General features: G+C 42.2%; 1 protein-coding gene across 3 annotated transcripts in view; it reads left to right on the plus strand.

Moving 5' to 3' along the window:
- The window catches only part of LOC126262314 (probable beta-hexosaminidase fdl), an 880,573-nt gene that overhangs the window by 438,786 nt on the left and 422,266 nt on the right, over positions 1-19,521 (plus strand). The window lies entirely within an intron of this gene.

Genomic DNA, 19,521 nt, shown 5'->3' on the forward strand with positions numbered 1-19,521 from the left:
TTTCGCTCTGTTGATTTCGAGGACTGAACACTGTATTTATACTTTCAATGTACAGAATGTACACAGAAGAGTAAGTTTAGCAGGAAATTGAATTACTGCACTGTAACAAAATTTGGCGATTTCGGAAATGCAATTTTTTGTGCATGCACCGATTAACACGAAATTCTTTAAGATGAAAAAGTATTTTGGTACCCTCTACCTGGCGTTAACAGATTGACACTGTAGCTACTTTTGATGAACATTTCGTTCCATACTGCCCTTACACTCCAATTTCTGTTTTCACATTATTTCAATTTAGATTAGCACTTTCGGCTGGACAGAACCCCTCTGTTAAAAAAGTGATTTTGTGTCGTTCATGTTACGTCTGTCAATCTGCGTTTCATAAAAGGATTCATGTGCCTTTTGGATGAACAATTTCGCGTCTGATAAATATTTTCAGACCAATAGCGAGTTGGTGGAAGGACTAGCTGGATATTTTGCAGACTTTACGGAGTTATGATTCAAGGATGGAGTCCGCTCACTGGAAAAACGTTGAACAGATTGCATTAACCAAAAAGATAATTGTTTAGAAAAATAAGTGCATTTCGTCTAAAAACAGCTTCTTTCGCTGTCAGACTAAGAACTTGAGTCCTTGTCTCCATGGCTTGGTTCAGAACATCATAGGAGATGGAAAACTGCTTCCAGTCTTCGCACTAATCACTATAGGAAAAACCACAACGAAAGTGGATCATATTTATCGAATAAAAAAGCCTCTGAAGGTTTTACCAGTTTTCATTGGATGGCCTATGGACGTTGATATCTTAGCTGGCAAATACTCTGCTCTGAAGTGGGACACTGCTATTTCAGGAGAAAAGCGTTATGACTGCCACGCCACATCGATCGCCGACGTCAGACAGTCCACTACGTAGCCGTGTTGGCCAGCGAAGTTTCTCGTCCGTGACAGGCGGCAGCGGAAGTGATGTAACTTTTATGACCGGAGCCCGCCATTCATCTTTTGGGAAACATAAAGGTGCCTGCCCGATGCCACACCGGATACATCAAACAGTGATCCGTTATACGTTTCAAGTTTCACCCGAAGCGAATGATAAGTGATCCAAAAGCGGCGCGTTATAAAGTGAGTGGGGCACTTGCATTTCACGTCTGGTCACTTATGTTGCTCAGAACAGCTGAAATTTGGAGTGGATACAAAGATAAAATCCATTGTATATCAGATATTAAGGGAAAAGTTAAGATCCATTGGGAATTGCGGAACCTTTTGAAGTTCGGGCAGTAGTCTGAGTAGACGATAAGTAGTCTGGCACCAGTCTTCATACTAGGTGAAAAATTGTTATGTGTTTAGTATGTAATAACCAAAGAGGGAATTGAACATACGCCTGTGAGACCTCAGTGTAGAGTCTAGAAATCAGGTGGCTGTGTAGATAATAAACAGATAACAGACACATTATCTAGGTTGAAAACGAAAAGACATGAATGTAGAGGCTTCATAACCGGCGGATCATCAAAAAAGCAAGAAGGTGCTCAGAAACTGGCTGGAAAACTGCAACTGATTTAGCAAAGGTCGGGACTCGGGTATCATATAACAGGAGGGGACGATGCAATACTAACAGGATAAACATATGGAAACGAGATTTGGAAAATCAAGGTTAAAAGACGAATTTAAATATCTGATGATATGTATATAGCTAAATGAGCTTGATAAAGAAGCAAATGAAGGTACGAATGAAAGGATGGAACAATCAAACACGTTCGCGCAAAACTACAGCAACAACGAGGCAATCTTTGGAAAGGCGATGTTAAATCCTAATACGATAGCAGTGGAAACAGAAGCATTCTGCAGCTGAGAATGCTTCATATTAGACAAGAGAGGGAGAAAGAAATAACTGGAGAGTTAAGATCGAAAAATATTAAAGCGGATCGTATGACCAGAAAAAGATGGTTCATGGAGGAGGAGGAAAATTGGAAACCTGAACAAGCAAGCAGGGAAGGTAACATGAAGATCAAGAAATAGATTTTTAACTACTACTACTTCATCAGTTAAATGTAATCACCCAATAAATTCAGGAAAAAAATATGGACGAAGTTGGATTAAGTGAATGAAGATTTTTAAAAAGAGGGTTGTTCAGAACTGAAAAAACAAGGCCGTGACGCTCTGATCATGGATTCACTTGAAAATTCGTACACTTTTAGTACTCCACTAGGAAAATATAATACGCAAGGGGTCCCTGTATCGAGTACCGCTCATGATTTTTTTAAATCGATATTTTTCTCTACACTAGTCATATTATTTCATTTATATTACATTTGAAAGGCAATGTGATGAGAAGACACGTGTATCTCGATGAATTATTATTGAATTTTCATTGTTATTTGGTTGTTTGCCACTTTTGACTATCACAACAAATATTATAATTATTGACAAGTAAACGACCAAAGGCATAAAGTTTTCTTGAAAATGTAAGGGTTTCATGATTTCCAAAATCCCTTATACCTACAATCGGGTAAGGTACCGAGAGCTGCTTTACACCGTGCACGCTTCGATCTACAGACAAAGGTTTCAAGGACGAGGGGCAGGCATGCAACAAACATCGATAAACAGACGTATAATAACCCTCACAATTTGCCAGAATGTGAGGGTAACGTAAGATTAATCGTCTGATGTACTTTGGACATTAGTAGTTATAGGATGATATTTTTCATATAGGCATGGAAGACATAAATGAAAACAGCAGTGGCCGAGCGGTTCTAGGCGTTTCAGTCTGGAACCGCGCTACCGGTACTGTCGCAGGTTCGAATCCTGCTTCGAGCATGGATGTGTGTGATGTCCTTAGGTTAGTTAGGTTTAAGTAGTTCTAAGTTCTAGGGGACTGATGACCTCACATGTTAAGTCCCATAGTGCTCAGAGCCATTTGAACCATTTGAAAACAGCATCTATTACATCTAATGACCGAGCGAGGTGGCGCAGTGGTTAGACACTGGACTCGCATTCGGGAGGACGACGGTTCAATCCCGCGTCCGGCCATCCTGATTTAGGTTTTCCGTGATTTCCCTAAATCGCTCCAGGCAAATGCCGGGATGGTTCCTTTCAAAGGGCACGGCCGACTTCCTTCCCCATCCTTCCCTAATCCGATGAGACCGATGACCTCGCTGTCTGGTCTCCTTCCCCAAACCAACCAACCAACCAACATCTAATGAATGTAGTTTTCCCTTATGCACAATATTTCCTCGTTGATATTTTGAAAATCTGCGTTTCTTCCGACAGTTGGAATGCAAACCATGCACAAAGCAACACTTTCGTAGATATGGGTGCCGAAAATTCGCAGTGCATGTCTGAATGTATTTTAATAGAATCTTCAGGAGATGCAATTTCCCGTTCGTTGACAATCAAATATGAACAAGTTAGAAGATGCTTGTTACAGTTTTAACATGCCTATAGAAGTAAAAGTGGCATAATATTTGTTATGAATGGTGGGCTCCATGTGGTTCCCAAGTTGTGCAGCGACCGTAAACCATAAAATTACCAAATAAGCAGCAACCAGTCGCAAAATCATGTTTTATTTATTTACTGTTACAAATCGATTTCAACTGATTAACAGCCATCATCGGTGCTTTCAACGAATATGTGCCCTGAGTAGTAACAGTGTCTTAAGCAGAGGTCAATAACTTTATCCAGTAATACGGTGAATCACAATTTGCCAGAATGTGAGGGTAACGTAAGATTAATCGTCGGATGTGCTATGGGCATATTCGTTGAAAGCACCGATGATGGCTGTTAATCAGTTGTTATCGCTTTGCAAAAGTAAATAAATAAAACATGAATTTGCGACTGGTTGCTGCTTATTTGGTAATAAGAATAATAATAATATTTGTTGTAATAACAAAAATTAGTAAACAGCCAAATAACATTGGAAATTCAATAAAAGTTCATGAAAATACACGTGTCTTATCATCTTATTACCTTTTAAATTTAATATGCACGAAATAATATGACTAGTGTTGAAAAAAAATATGCATTACTCGTAAAAAGAACGAGTGACACATGATCCAGCGATCCTTTCGGAGCTAGAGCGCTAACCATGTGACCGCCACCAGCTCACGCTGATGGTCGCAACGCACGGGTACGTCGTTAACGCCTAAAATGTTTTATGTGATTTTTTTTTCGAAATCATCTAAGTAGTACGCCTTACTACTTGCATTTTATGTTTTCCTAATGGACTATTAAATTTTATAAAGTCTGAAGTAAATCCGTGATCCGAAAGTCGTGGCTTCCCCTTGTAAGCTCGACAGCTTCGAGGAATTCTGAAAGAAAAAAAAAATTCAAAGGCCAAGAAGAACTGATCGGAAAGAAGAACGTCAGCGTAAAAAGTTATCCTGGAAGTCTAAGAGGAGACTTTGTGGCTAAATGGCTGGGTGGTTTAAGGATTACATGAGTAATAAGTTTTTTTGAGGTAATTTAAAACTTATTTGCTATTAGCGTGTATTGTGCATTCGTGGCGGACATTTGTTTATGTCTTCAGTGTGCCCTCCTCACGGATGCAGGAGTTGCCATCAAGTTTTCTGTATAAACTTCCCTGCACTCTCTTGTGAAGATAGCCACTGACTGGATAAGATGTGACGAACAGAAAGCAGGGGACAGTTGAGTCAGAAGATCTTCACACAAATATGTTTCTGTCTGTAATGACCCATGTTTCAAATAGGAATTGGGCCACTTTCTCCAACTGGCATAACAGCCCCAGAATCATATATGTTGTGGCTGTGCCCTCTTGTAATGATTTGTGGTTCCTGGCTGGATGAGGAGAGGGAACTTTGATAGGTGAGAGGCCGGTTACCTCTGAATACTACACAGAATACACATGTGGTTAAAATACACTTTATTACAGGAACCAATTGAATAGTTATTGTATTGTATGTTAAACCGGGGACCTAGAAACGACGGAGAGGCTCCGTCCCCGCCGCAGCCGCAGTGGTCCACAACCCCACGACGACTACAGCAATCCATTTCAGCCGTCTGCGCCCCCCCCCCCCCCCCCCCACGGAACGTCTCACACCAGACGAGTGTAACCCCTAAGTTTGCGTGGTAGAGTAATGGTGGTGTACGCGTACGTGGAGAACTTGTTTGCACAGCAATCGCCGACATAGTGTAGCTGAGGCGGAATAAGGGGAACCACCCCGCATTCGCCGAAGCAGATGGAAAACCGCCTAAAAACCATCCACAGATTGGTCGGCTCACCGGACCGCGACACAAGTCCGCCGGGCGGATTCGTGCCGGGGACCAGGCGCTCCTTCCCACTCCGGAAAGCCATGCGTTAGACCGCTCGGCTAACCGGGCGGGCAGTTGAGTAGTTAACTTCAATTATGTCCAATCTGAAGTTCTTGAATCTTGTCCGTGTCCACATCATCTACTAACGACTAACATTCCCTCACAGCTAGCTAAAGTGCGAGGTGACGATTATCACTGTGGGAGACTAGAGCACAGTGTGACGTATTGAGCTGCAATGCGACCAGAGTACTAAGATTGAGATTGTGCTATTGAGACAACACGGTCGTCGGCGGCGGCCTATATGCACGCTGCCCAGGGGGCGTTAACGGCACGTAGCCAGGGAGCGTGTCATGGTCTTCTCTTGTCATAGGTTCGCCTAATTCACCGCTTGCTATGCAATGTTTCCTAGTGCCGACCGGTGTGCTCGCGAAGACGTATGCCAGCACTGTGTAAGTGAGGTAGAGGTTGTGCCTCACGGAGGCCTGCAATCTGTGAAATAGTGCATGCTGAATTATTTTTATTATCCAATAGTTCATAAGAACCGGATGAAAAAGAACGTGTCATCATCATAATCTTCATTCCATTAAGGGTTCTTTAAGGCCAACAGCAGTAAAACAAAAGAAGTAACCACACTGAAAGTCTTATTATCAAAAAATTATTATTATTATTATTATTATTATTACTCTGGTGAAGTTATATTATCAAAAATTATTATTATGGCAACAGGCGTAGGGAAATGTAAAGCTCTGTCTCTGACAATATTATACTTTTTCTCTAAAAATTGCTAGGCTATCTAGTGAAACTTTAGTGTCACTAGCCGCGCGGGGTAGCCACGCAGTGTAAGGCGCCTTGCCACGGTACGCACGGTTCCCCCCTTCGGAGTTACCGAGCGAGGTGGCGCAGTGGTTAGACACTGGACTCGCATTCGGGAGGACGACGGTTCAATCCCGCGTCCGGCCATCCTGATTTAGGTTTTCCGTGATTTCCCTAAATCGCTCCAGGCAAATGCCGGGATGGTTCCTTTCAAAGGGCACGGCCGACTTCCTTCTCCGTCCTTCCCTAAACCGATGAGACCGATGACCTCGCTGTCTGGTCTCCTTCCCCAAACCAACCAACCAACCAACCTTCGGAGTTTCGAGTCCTCCATCGGGCATGTGTGTGTGTGTGTGTGTGTGTGTGTGTGTGTGTGTTGTCCTTAGCGTAAGTTAGTTTAAGTTAGATTAAGTAGTGTGTGAGCCTAGGGAACGATGACCTCAGCAGTTTGGTTCCATAGCAACTTACCACACTCATTTCCAAAAAAAATTCCTGTTATCGTTATCATAAAATCTGATATGTAGCCGCACAACTTGTATTATGGAAACCCTTATTCCGACATGTCAGTGTATAAACATTTTCTGCAATTTTCTACTATCGGACATGTCAGTATTCTGATAGAGAAGAAAAACAGAAATTAATTACTCTTTCTATAACTCAAATCAAATATGTGTGGAATCTTATGGGACTTCACTGCTAAGGTCATCAGTCCCTAAGCTTACACACTACTTAACCTAAATTATCCTAAGGACAAACACACACACCCATGCCCGAAGGAGGACTCGAACATCCGCCGGGACCAGCCGAGAGTCCATGACTGCAGTGCCCTAGACCGCGCGGCTTTCTACAACTCACGAAAAATCAATTCTCTCGTATCTGACTGCGATTTTTAAAATATTCTCTAACATATCCTGCTCCTGCCGGCCGCGGTGGCCGTGCGGTTCTAGGCGCTTCAGTCCGGAACCGCGTGGCTACTACGGTCGCAGGTTCGAATCCTGCCTCGGGCATGGATGTGTGTGATGTGCTTAGGTTAGTTAGGTTTAAGTAGTTCTAAGTTCTAGGGGACTGATGACCTCAGATGTTAAGTCCCATAGTGCTCAGAGCCATTTGAGCCATTTGTAATGCTCCTGCACGCAACAAACAACTTGCCACATCTTGCCGCTGCAGCTGCATGAAAATTCTGCATCCATAACATGCTACAACCATTCAAAAGAAATACTGCGATCGTTGCAGAGTGCTATGTATGGTCACATTTCCTTTTTTATAGAAATTAAATGATCAGGAGGGGTTTAGTTAACAAATCTTAAGCGGGGCAAAAAATGAAGAGAAACAATAAAACCTTTTAATTTACTACATTCTGAAAATTGAAGATTCACACACTGACAAACTTTGCTCAGACGTTTCTTTCCTAGGACAATTTGATTAGCAAAAATTTTAATTACTGCACAATGTCTTTAATCAATAATCACGTATCTGGTCACAACAAAGGTACGAATATTACTTTCAGTGTATGCATACACATATTTGACAGAATCCCTCCAGTGCGCAAGCAAGCAACAACGAAGCGCAGTGAAAAGGCAAATTACCAGAAATCGTCGATTAATATAAAAATCTCGTGTGGCGCTACTAGCACGGTCAGGGCAGGCTGCTACCTCCCCTGAAGCGCCGCTTCTCTCCACGCCACACTACGTCCGATTACTCTCAGCAACTTTTCGCTCGCTACCACTGGCGATAATCTCAGACTCTGTGTTTGCGTGTGGTGCACGCAACAGCAGAATCAACAGCCAGCTTCTCCCCCCCCCCCCCCCCCCTCAAAAAAAAAAGAACGTCCAACTTTCAACACTACTAAGGGAAAAACGGCACAGCGTAATAAAAAAGATGAGTCAGTCACAACACGGGAGACATCTACTACAGCTGGCAGTCTATCGTTGTCACTCTCTAGCTTCATCTTCCACCGCTTTCGGCTGCAATTGTTTAAGGATTTTTTCTACTCGGTCGTTTCATCAAGTCCTTGAACGTCCCCTTGAGCGTTTTCCAGCAGGTTGAGAAAGGACAACTCGGTGTGGCAGAGATCTATCAACTCCAAAGATGTGGCCAAACAACTGTAGCCTCTTGTGCTCCAGTATTCGTTCGATGTATGGCTTTCAAAACGTCTGGTATAGGTGTTCCTTCGTCCTTCGCTGTCATTTACCATCCGTGGTATTGTAGACGAGTCCATACATCTTTCGAGGTACCTTTCTCTCGAAGACTGTGTAGCAACGGAAGCGTTCTACCCGAAACATAGATTTTTTCTGAATGTTTGTACGTAAACAAAATGTTATCCGAGAAAGTAACTGAGTAACGCTTGTAGCTGTCCTTTACATTAAATTATTTTGTTTAGAGGTACAGTTGACGAGTGATGATATTCATTCATAAAGTTCGGTCGTAGGTACAGTAAATACAGAGGGGTCCACGAAATGTATCCACTGTTTAAAAGTCCATAACTTGCAAACTAATTGACGGAGTTGTCTGATTTTTGGTGAAAGTGTAGCTTAAAGTCCAACTTAAAGATATCACTGTAGGTGTTCGAAATGGTCACCATTAACATCCACACACTTACGATGCCGCCGAACTGCAGCACGAACTACTGACTGCAGCGTGTTCAGTTGGATATTTGCACATGAATGCGATGAATCGTTAAACGTGTCGGTGGCTCTGTTTGACACTCATTTCGCCATTGCCATTGAACATAAACAATGTTATCGTACTTAAAATACCACTTCAAAACTGTCTTCCTGTCATCGAATGTAAGCCTTGCGCCAGCCATGTTTACTCGAGTAACTAGGTGCAACTAAGAACAAAACACAGACTATCTGGCGACTGTCTTCTGACAAAACAAAAAAACGCAATACAACGCTTGTGTGGCGATCGCCGGAACTACAAACCATTACACTACCAAAGATGAGACAACTCCGTCAATTAGTTTGCCAGTTATGGACTTTTAAACAATGGATACATTTTTTGGACCCCTCTGTATACATCTGATAACATAGAACTAAATGACATCAGCAGGCTGCGTGTCTGAAGGACGCGATCCTCCTATCAACTAGTCTGTTTTCGTAAACATCTCGGTTGAATGCATATACGATTTGTTTTGGTTATCGAGAGCAGAGGTTTCGATTCCTTCTACCCATCAGAATGTGACAGTATGAAAGCTGCTGCTACCGGCAGCAGTTAAACAGGGTCCGATAACGGATTATACAGGGTGAGTCACCTAACTTTACCGCTGGATATATTTCGTAAACCACATCAAATACTGACGAATCGATTTCACAGACCGAACGTGAGGAGAGGGGCTAGTGTAATTGGTTAATACAAACCATAAAAAAATGCACGGAAGTATGTTTTTTAACATAAACCTCCATTTTTTTAAATGGAACTCCGTTAGTTTTGTTAGCACATCTGAACATATAAACAAACACGTAATCAGTGCCGTTTGTTGCATTGTAAAATGTTAATTACATCCGGAGATATTGTAACCTAAAATTGACGCTTGAGTACCACTCCTCCGCTGTTCGATCGTGTGTATCGGAGAGCACTACAACATACATGGCGTTTCTACAGAATGATCTGCCAAAGTTGCTCGAAAATGTCCCACTGGAAACGCGTCGACGTATGTGGTTCAAATGGCTCTGAGCACTATGGGACTCAACTGCTGAGGTTATTAGTCCCCTAGAACTTAGAACTAGTTAAACCTAACTAACCTAAGGACATCACAAACATCCATGCCCGAGGCAGGATTCGAACCTGCGACCGTAGCGGTCTTGCGGTTCCAGACTGCAGCGCCTTTAACCGCACGGCCACTTCGGCCGGCCGACGTATGTGGTAACAGCATGATGGTGCACCTGCACATTCTGCAATTAACACTAGGCTGACCCTTGACAGGATGTTCGACGGGCGTTTCATAGGACGTGGAGGACGCATAAATTGGCCAGCCCGTTCTCCTGATCTTACACCTCTGTACTTTCTGTGGGGTACGTTAAAGGAGAATGTGTACCGTGATGTGCCTACAACCCCAGAGGATATGAAACAACGTATTGTGGCAGCCTGCGGCGACATTACACCAGATGTACTGCGGCGTGTACGACATTCATTACGCCAGAGATTGCAATTGTGTGCAGCAAATGATAGCCACCACATTCAACATCTATTGGCCTGACATGTCGGGACACACTCTATTCCACTCCGTAATTGAAAACGGAAACCACGTGTGTACGTGTTCCTCACCCCTCGTGGTAATGTACATGTGCGTCAGTGAAAAAGACCAATAAAAACGTGTTAGCATGTGGACTTAATGTGCTGTTCCAGTCTCTTCTGTACCTAAGGTCCATCACCGTTCCCTTTGGATCCCTACGTAATTCGGTGCTCTCCGATACACACGATCGAACAGCGGAGGAGTGGTACTCAAGCGTCAACTTTAGGTTACAATATCTCCGGATGTAATTAACATTTTACAATGCAACAAACGGCACTGATTACGTATTTGTTTATATGTTCAGATTTGCTAACAAAACTAACGGGGTTCCATTTTAAAAAAAACGTAGGTTTGTGTTAAAAAATCATACTTCCGTGTATTTTTTTATGGTTTGTATTAACCAATTACACTAGCCCCTCTCCTCACGTTCGGTCTGTGGAATCGATTCGTGAGTATTTCATGTGGTTTATGAAATATATCCAGCGGTAATGTTAGGTGACTCACCCTGTATATGTTCATCACGCATCCCGAACACGGCTAGCGAACTGACGCTTTGTTAGTTAGTTAGTTTCATGTTCCATGGATCATTTGTTGTGGTGCACTGTTAACGGTGTGAAATTCGACAGTATCATTGAGAGCTTTGATTGGAAGAGTACCATCTACAAGTAATTTTAATCGGGTTGTAGCACTGTTCAGAGAAAGATTTTCAAAGAGAATTTGCGATGACCAGAGCCTAAAGATGAAAGCAATTTGAGATTCTCGCTCGGTCCGTTAAATATGGATGACTCGATGAGTAGACCTCTTTCAACCAAAAGGTTTGACCCCAATCGCGGCATAAAACGTTAACTGCGACACCTTTACTGTTTCGACGACCGAACCTGCCATTTGGTCCCTCGTCATGTTTCTAATCGTCTATCAGTATAGTATACTCAGCATCTATTCTGCTGTAATTCAGTTCTTGTGCAATGTAAGTAGTTGTGTTCGGTGGTGGCCGTAATCATAAGCAAGTAGGTTTTTAAAATGATAAACACAAAATTAGAATATTTTACTGTGCTTGAATTAGGCATGGGAAAATCGGCCGGTTCTGAACAACTGGCGTTTTTCGGTATCTGTTTGGTCTCGTTGATGACAGGTGTTTCTCATTTTTCTAATAATCGAGTAAAAATACCGAAATATCAATTAAGCATAGCAGCAGTGCTAAAATTTTTCGTATTTAAATAAACCGTTTTTTTTTAAAAGGATTAATTTTTATTCGTGAAATTTGCATTGGTTTGAAATATTGCGTTATTACAGAAAATGAAAAAAGTAATCAGACCTATTTTAATATCAATGCCTACAAAAACGAGCAACAAACACGTGGCATAAGAACTGGTACATCACTGCTGAGTGAGATAATAATGCCATATGTCGTGACTTAAGGTATGCTTTTACGTACAGTGTGCAACACTTTACCGCCCCCCCCCCCCCCTCCCTGGCCGATACGGTAGTTTCTCGCTTTTGTCGCCGGACATCCGTTGTATTGGTGACTGGTACCAACCCTGCCTGGAAATACTTTTAGGAAGTGACGTTGCAATGAAGAAAAATTATTCATTTGCTTTAAAAAAATTAAAGATTTGTCTGCCGTTTCTATGAAATAATAAAAGAGGAAGGAAATTGTGGTAACAGCAATAAATTAAACATTTAACAACAATTGATTCATAATATGCGAAGGAGGTATGAAAAGTTCTCGGAACCACCACTAGAGGTCAGCGCTAACGCAAAGAGTTATTCACGTGATATTCATTGGGCTGTTGCCTGTAAACAAGTGACACGTCAGTGCTTTTGGAAGAGAGCAGTGGTGGCAGGGGGGCGCAGAAAGCGATGCGCAGAAAGCAACGTGTTTTCTCAGTTGTGCGCATGACGTCACGGTGGAAGCAGCTGTGCCAAACAGTACACAGTTCGAATTGTATGTGATTGTTGTTGTTGTGTTGTGTTGTGTTTGAAGGAGCATTTTTGATTGAGTTCTTTCTTCTGAGGTACTCAGTCAACAGGGGAAACATTCGGAATTCGGGAGTGTTACGGTTTTTGCTGTAATTGATATTTGATTCGGAACTGAAATAGTTAGCGATAGTGGACAGCGGGCTTAACATTCTGTTCGCCAACTCTATAGTTTAGGGTTCGACCTGTGAAATTCTTATTGGAGAAACTACAAGTGAATGGGAAAATTAATTTTTACAATGCCAGGCTGTGCTGTTACGGGCTGTTTTTCCTACAACCGGAGCACAAAGGGAACTGACGTAATGTATCACATGGCTCTGAGCACTATGGGACAACTAACCTAAGGACATCACACACATCCATGCCCGAGGCAGGATTCGAACCTACGACCGTAGTAGTCGGGCGGTTCCGGACTGAGCGCCTGAACCGCTAGACTACCGCGGCCGGCGTAATGTATCACAGTTTCCCGCGTAATGAAACATTACAAAAACTATGGGTTTCGAAATGTTGTAGGAAGACAGTGTAAATGTTGCGCTTGCACAAATATGCTCTCGACATTTCGCGGAAACAGATTACTTAAGGGATTTACAGTCTGAATTGCTTAATTTGCCCCAAAAAAGAATGCTCAAGCCAGATGCAGTTCCTTCGTGCAATTTGCCGTGCAGTAGTGCGACTGTCAATGTGTCACCCGCAACAGAAGACAGAACCAAACGGTATAAGAAACGAGAACTACATAAGAGATCTCTGGAAAAGCTGTCACCCAGTAAGAAACATCATAATAAGAGCACATGTACAGATGACAGTTTTTTTTCAGACACAGATAAAGTTACTTTGATGAATACTATAGCGGCATTAGAAAGAAGGAAAGCTGTTCTTACAAACAAGTGTGTGCAACTTCGAGCTCTTAAGTAAATTCATTTCAATGCGATTAAATGAATAGTTTCTGATTTATTTGAGCCGAGGTTTCGAATTTCAAGTATATGTCAGTGTCGTTCTGATATGATATTTTACCGATGTGTAAGGCAAAATCTGCGAAAGAATATAACTCATCAGTTTTAACTGTAATATTTTAGCAGCAGAAAAGCAGTTTAGACATCTCAATTCTGGTATAAACAAAATCTTCCGCCGAAAACTTGACGTAAACGCGCATGCCGTGTCGTCTGCTTGTGAGCGCTTCCTTCCACGCTGACGTCACTAGGCCAGCCAATGGCAGAGCAGAGCGCTTACTGCCCAACCTTATTATTTAGTAACCTTGAGTGGCGGTGACGTGGTTCTGTTGTTCGCGCGTAGTGATTTGCGAAGATGCAAAAAATCGAGATTCGAGCAGTTATTAAGTACTTCGTAAAGAAAGCAAAGGACATTCATGCCGATTTTCAGAATACACGGGGGGACTCTCCTCCTTCATATTCAACTGTTGCCACGTGGACAAATTAATTTAAATTTGGTTTGGGACCGCTTAGATGATGATCCGCGTAGTGGTCGGCCAAGATGTGTCTCTACTCCAGAAATCATAGCAAATGATGATCATGGAGGATCGCCGACCGAAAGTGCGTGAAATTGCTCACGCTTGCGAAATGTCATTTGAGACGGTATATCACATTGTAACTGAAGAATTAGAAATGAAAAAATTATCTGCAAGATGGGTGTCCGACTCTTGACGCGCACTAGCACACATGTGCCGTCGCCATGGCAAAATTACACGAACAAAGGCATGAACTGTTGACACACCCGCCTTATTCACTCCGTCAGACTTCCATCTCTTCCCAAAACTGAAAATTTTTCTTGGCGGATGAAGATTCACTTCAAATGAAGAATTGATAGCCGGAGTTGACAACTATTTTGCAGGCCTGGAGGAAACTCATTTTCGAGATGGGATCAAGGCACTGGAACATCGCTGGACCAAGTGCATTAATCTGCAAGGAGACTACATTGAAAAATAAAAAAGTTTCAGTGATGTAAGTACTTTTTTTCTATTCCATTCCGAGAACTTATCAAACCACCCTCGTACAGTAAAAATAGAAAGTAGCCTATCTGGTGCCCGCCTCTATATAATATCCGTTTATCTGTCTGTAGTCCTTGAAAACGGACAATTTAACACGACAAACACACTTCTGCAATCTCAGTTTTCACGCTTTAGCACTGACTACTCGTAATACACAAGCAGTGGTATGATCCCCGATTACAACATGATTTTTAACCAGAGTTTCAAAAAATTGGAATTGTTAAGAGAATACTGGTGATTTTTTGTAGTATTCAATCACTTTCCCCTTTGGTGAGAAAAGCCGTCAACCGTGGGCGGACAAAGTTTTATTATTTGCCTATTTAGTTTGATATTTTGATTCTGCGTATCTTGAAATTGGGAGAGTCAACATTTTTCAGTGTTTGTTCGATTTCTAAATTTATTAGGGAAGTAATAGGAACAAAACACCGAAAATTGGTTATTTCAGAAACCGGTTATTTTGAGCGGTTTTAACAGCCAGTTTAGACTGGCGTGGGAAAAAAGATATAACCGAAAACCGCAACCCATAGTTCGAATGGGCGATTGCTATGTTACTGTAAGCTCAAATAAAAAATATTTGGCAGCGTTGCAGATCGGTGGTCAAAATTATTTGGCAGCCAGTCATTCCAATTTATTAGCATCCAGCGATCCTCATTAGAACCGAATTTGTTCTGGTTTCCGCGGTTTTCCGCCGATGATTATCCAGCTGCTGGATGCGCAAATAATATTAACATTTTCATTCGTTGGAGTCGTCATTACAAGCGAAAAACATATTTCTGGTTCCACGATTCACGTTTCCATCTTCGATATCTAGACGTATTCTATTTTATATTTCTGTTCCTGAACAGTAAAACTAAAAGCTTGTAATACAATGTACAAATATAGAGACACGCGGTAATAGAACTTAATAAAATCGTCTTGGTCATCTAGCCACGCCAAGCGATTTAAACTCCGTGAGCTTTCAGCCGACTATCATTCAGTCATTGTCAAGGGGCAAATAACCGCTTTCAGATTTACTTTTCTTGTATGATGGGAATTCAAGTCTACATATTAAAATGGTTCAAATGGCTCTGAGCACTATGGGACTTAACTTCTAAGGTCATCAGTCCCCTAGAACTTAGAACTACTTAAACCCAACTAACCTAAGGACATCACACACATCCATGCCCGAGGCAGGATGCGAACCTGCGACCGTAGCGGTCGCGCGGTTCCAGACTGTAGCGCCTAGAACCGCTCGGCCACACTGGCCGGCCTACATATTAAGCAGACAACAACTGTTATTCTGCTCTGATGATCTGACATGTTTAAGCATCTTTTTGCCGTCATCGGTGCGAATTTTTAGTAAGGTCGCTCGTATGTCAAAATGTTTAAGTATTTACTGTTGTAACAAAACTTAGACCTAAAAACTTTTACGCTCGACTCTGATTTTTTTAACTTATTCTCTAGATTGTTACGTATCGTAATAACATCTTTTCATTATTCTGTAGCTTGCCATCTGCAACGAAACGATGGCACTGTGAGATTAGTTGGCGTGTGCGATATGCATGCATGTCCGAAGGATCAGTGTATCGTTCTTAATAACACAGGCTCTGCAATATCGTATTTATCCGACGATACAAGGCAGCGACTTTCCATTAAAATGTCCTCCGCTGCACGGGAATTACTTAATGTGTGTACGAGTACAGGTCCTGACACAGGAAAGACAACATATAGGAGTCTGTGTCTGGCCGTGATTCGTGCAAGTATAGCCTGAGCGATTAAGACGACCGCTCGCATTGTGGTGTCACCGCGAGAAACCACACTTGCTAGGTGGTAGCTTTAAATCGGCCGCGGTCCATTAGTACATGTCGGACCCGCGTGTCGCCACTGTCAGTGATCGCAGACCGAGCGCCACTACACGGCAGGTCTCGAGAGACTTACTAGCACTCGCCCCAGTTGTACGGACGACTTAGCTAGCGATGCACACTGACGAAGCCTCGTTCATTTGCAGAGCAGATAGTTAGAATAGCCTTCAACTAAGTCAATGGCTACGACCTAGCAAGGCGCCATAGCAATTGATAGTTATCGTATGAAGCATGTCTCATCAAGAACGATGTATAAAAATGATGGATTAAAGTTAAGTATTCCAGAAGCTACGTACTTTTCTTTATAGCATTCATTACGTATCCTGTTTCAGACCTCACGTCATCCGGCGTGAGTTAACGCGTGCATTCGGCCTCCTCAACCAAGTAGTGTGCTAGTGTTGGCTAACTGCTAACACTACACGCATAAAGTGGGAAATTCGGATTCGAGTCCCGGTTACTTTCATCATTCCTTTATAAAGCAGAATATTGTTCGTATTTGCAACTGCTAATACGTTTCATGTATGTTTCACATTTTAATGGCACATTAACAATCAATCTGTTACATTTTCACTATCACAATACTTATACAACCAATTTCAAATTTCAAATCGGGTTATGACCTCATTCTTGCCCAGTAGTGACGAACACTGTGTAATTGACCACCTTGCAGATTCGAACAAGCATATATTTCATTTGTCTGTAGGCAGCAAATTCCTTCTTATGCATCCTCTTATAAAATAAACAGAAAACAGTGTGTTGTATCAAACTCCAGCCATTTCAGAGACCCTTGTTCCCTTTTCTTCGTACAATTTTTTCAGTTAGATATGTGGATGGATATTTTGTTTTCTGTATTTCTGTCTGCTGATTCCGACAACGCCGACAACTTTCAGTTTAGCTTTTCTTGGACCTTTCATCTCGATCTTGTCACTCGCAGTGGAGAAAACGCTATTATCCTTCACCTCAACAAGCCTCATATTAATTGCTCTATATATAATGTGACTGCACTGACTTACCAGACCTTGCACCATATCAATCCATTTGAAACAACCTTGCACCGTGAAAAGATTAAACATCATACCACTCAGAGTTCTATCGAGTCGCTCAAAAACTGATGCTTTCAAATAGGAAAAATGAGTGGTGATTAAACTTATGTCTAGCTTCTTGTAATGTGTGTTGCAAGATTCCTTAGCTAAGTCGGTTTGTGATTCGAAATCCTTTTATTTCTTCTGTACATTTTTCCAAGTGCATACCCAAACAAAGAACCAGTTTCAGTCTTTAGAGCGGTGACCAATGAGTATTTGGAGTACAAATCAATTGTTGTTAAAAATATTTATATCCCAAATTATATTTGGAATATGCAAACAGGTCAGCTAAATCAGCCTCAGGACGTCACCAAGTCCTTTCGTGATTACTACTCTCATCGGATAAATACTGTGTGCCGTTCAGCTACTTCAGCTTGCATGCTGATTACAACGAGAACGATGGTTAATACAGTCAGCAACAAAAACAAGCTCTCAACGGAATGAGGCATCAACAATAAACTATTTCTTTACATAACAGGGGAATAAACAAATAAAAATACTTTGTATGTGTGCTCAGAAACAGTCTGGAAACTTGTAACAGTGCTGTATGATAGATTGTGCTGAGAAATAACTGTTAAGAAAGTAATTTGATACGGTGCGCCGTTTTCCAGTTAAGTATCATTGAAGTTAGCCAATCAGCCCATTGCGCGCTCTAATTCAACGGCTCGCCAGAATCTCTGCCGCTAGACGTGTTCTTCGTTCGATTTCCTAAAACCGAACAAGAGAGTGATACGAAAGCTGGACGTGGGACTGTAGTAATGACAGAACGCGAACCAAAGGCTGAGCAGTCCGGTGCGCTATCATCTTCGCTACGATAACATCTCACATTAAATGTTTCTGGCTGGTCGCTTGAATTTGCGCGTGCAACGGCTTGATTGGTTAACTTCAGTGCTAATTAAAGCGGAAACGGCGCAACGTATCGAATTTTTTCCTTAACAATTATTTCTCAGTACAACCCACCCTGTAACACCCTTACAAACATTTTCAGACTCTTTCTGACCACCCTGTACGTAAATTTTATTATAAAAACATTACAACACTTTAATGTTTCTTTGTTGTGCAGTTCCAAAATTGCGTTGGCATAAAGACCCAGCAATTATATATTATTATTTATTTAGTTTCCTGTCAGAGTGACATAAATTCCTTAAAGATGACAAATTACGAAGTAGTCCGCTCATTTTCGTAACGTTGCCAAGAAGTATCCCACCAGTGAAAAACACACTGACGGAAAAAATTGCAACACCAAAAAATACTTAACATAGAGTAATGAAATTTCCGGAATACATTTGTCTAGGTAACATAATCAAGTGATACAGGTTAACGTAAGTGCGAGATAAGCCACTGAAAATGTCAAATGTTGGTACATTAACAACCGGTGTAACCGCCGGAATGTTGAATGCAAGCATGCAAACATGCAAGCATTGATTTGTACAGGTGCTGCATGTCAGTTTGTTGGATGGAGTTCCATGGCTGGTGCACTTGGTTAGTCAGTACAGGTGCAGTTAATGCCGTTTGTGGATGACACAGGAGTTGTCGTCCGATGATGTCCCATATGTCCTTGATCAGAGACAGATCTGGTGATCAATAAGTCCAAGGCAGCATGTTGATACCCTGTAGAGCATATTGGGTTACAACAGCGGTATTTGGATGAGCGTTATCCTGTGGGAAAACACCCCTGAAATGCTCTTCATGAATGGCAGCACAGAAGGTCGAATCACCAGACTGACGTACAAACTTGCAGCCAGGCTGCTTGGGACAACCGCGAGAGCACTCCTGCGGTCATAAGAAATCGCACTCTAGAACATATACTATATGATCAAAAGTATACGGGCACCCGGCTCAAAATGACTTACAAGTTCGTGGCGCCATCCATCGGTAATGCTGGAATTCAGTATGGTGTTGGCCCACCCTTAGCCTTGATAACAGCTTCCACTCTCGCAGGCATATGTTCAATCAGGTGCTGGAAGGTTTCTTGGGGAATGGCAGCCCATTCTTCACGGAGTGCTGCACTGAGGAGAGGTATGGATGTCAGTCGGTGAACCATGGCATGAAGTCGGCGTTCCAGAACATCCCAAATGTGTTCTATAGGATTCAGGTCAGGACTCTGTGCAGGCCAGTTCATTACAGGGATGTTATTGTCATGTAACCACTCCGCCACAGACCGTGGATTATGAACCGGTGCTCGATCGTGTTGAAAGAGGCAATTGCCATCCCTGAATTGCTCTTCAACAGTGGCAAGCAAGAAGGAGCTTAAAACATAAATGTAGGCCTGTGCTGTGAGGGTGCCACGCAAAACAACAAAGGGTGCAAGTCCC

This window comes from Schistocerca nitens, chromosome 6, assembly GCF_023898315.1.
Source record: "Schistocerca nitens isolate TAMUIC-IGC-003100 chromosome 6, iqSchNite1.1, whole genome shotgun sequence".
Lineage (NCBI taxonomy): Eukaryota > Metazoa > Arthropoda > Insecta > Orthoptera > Acrididae > Schistocerca > Schistocerca nitens.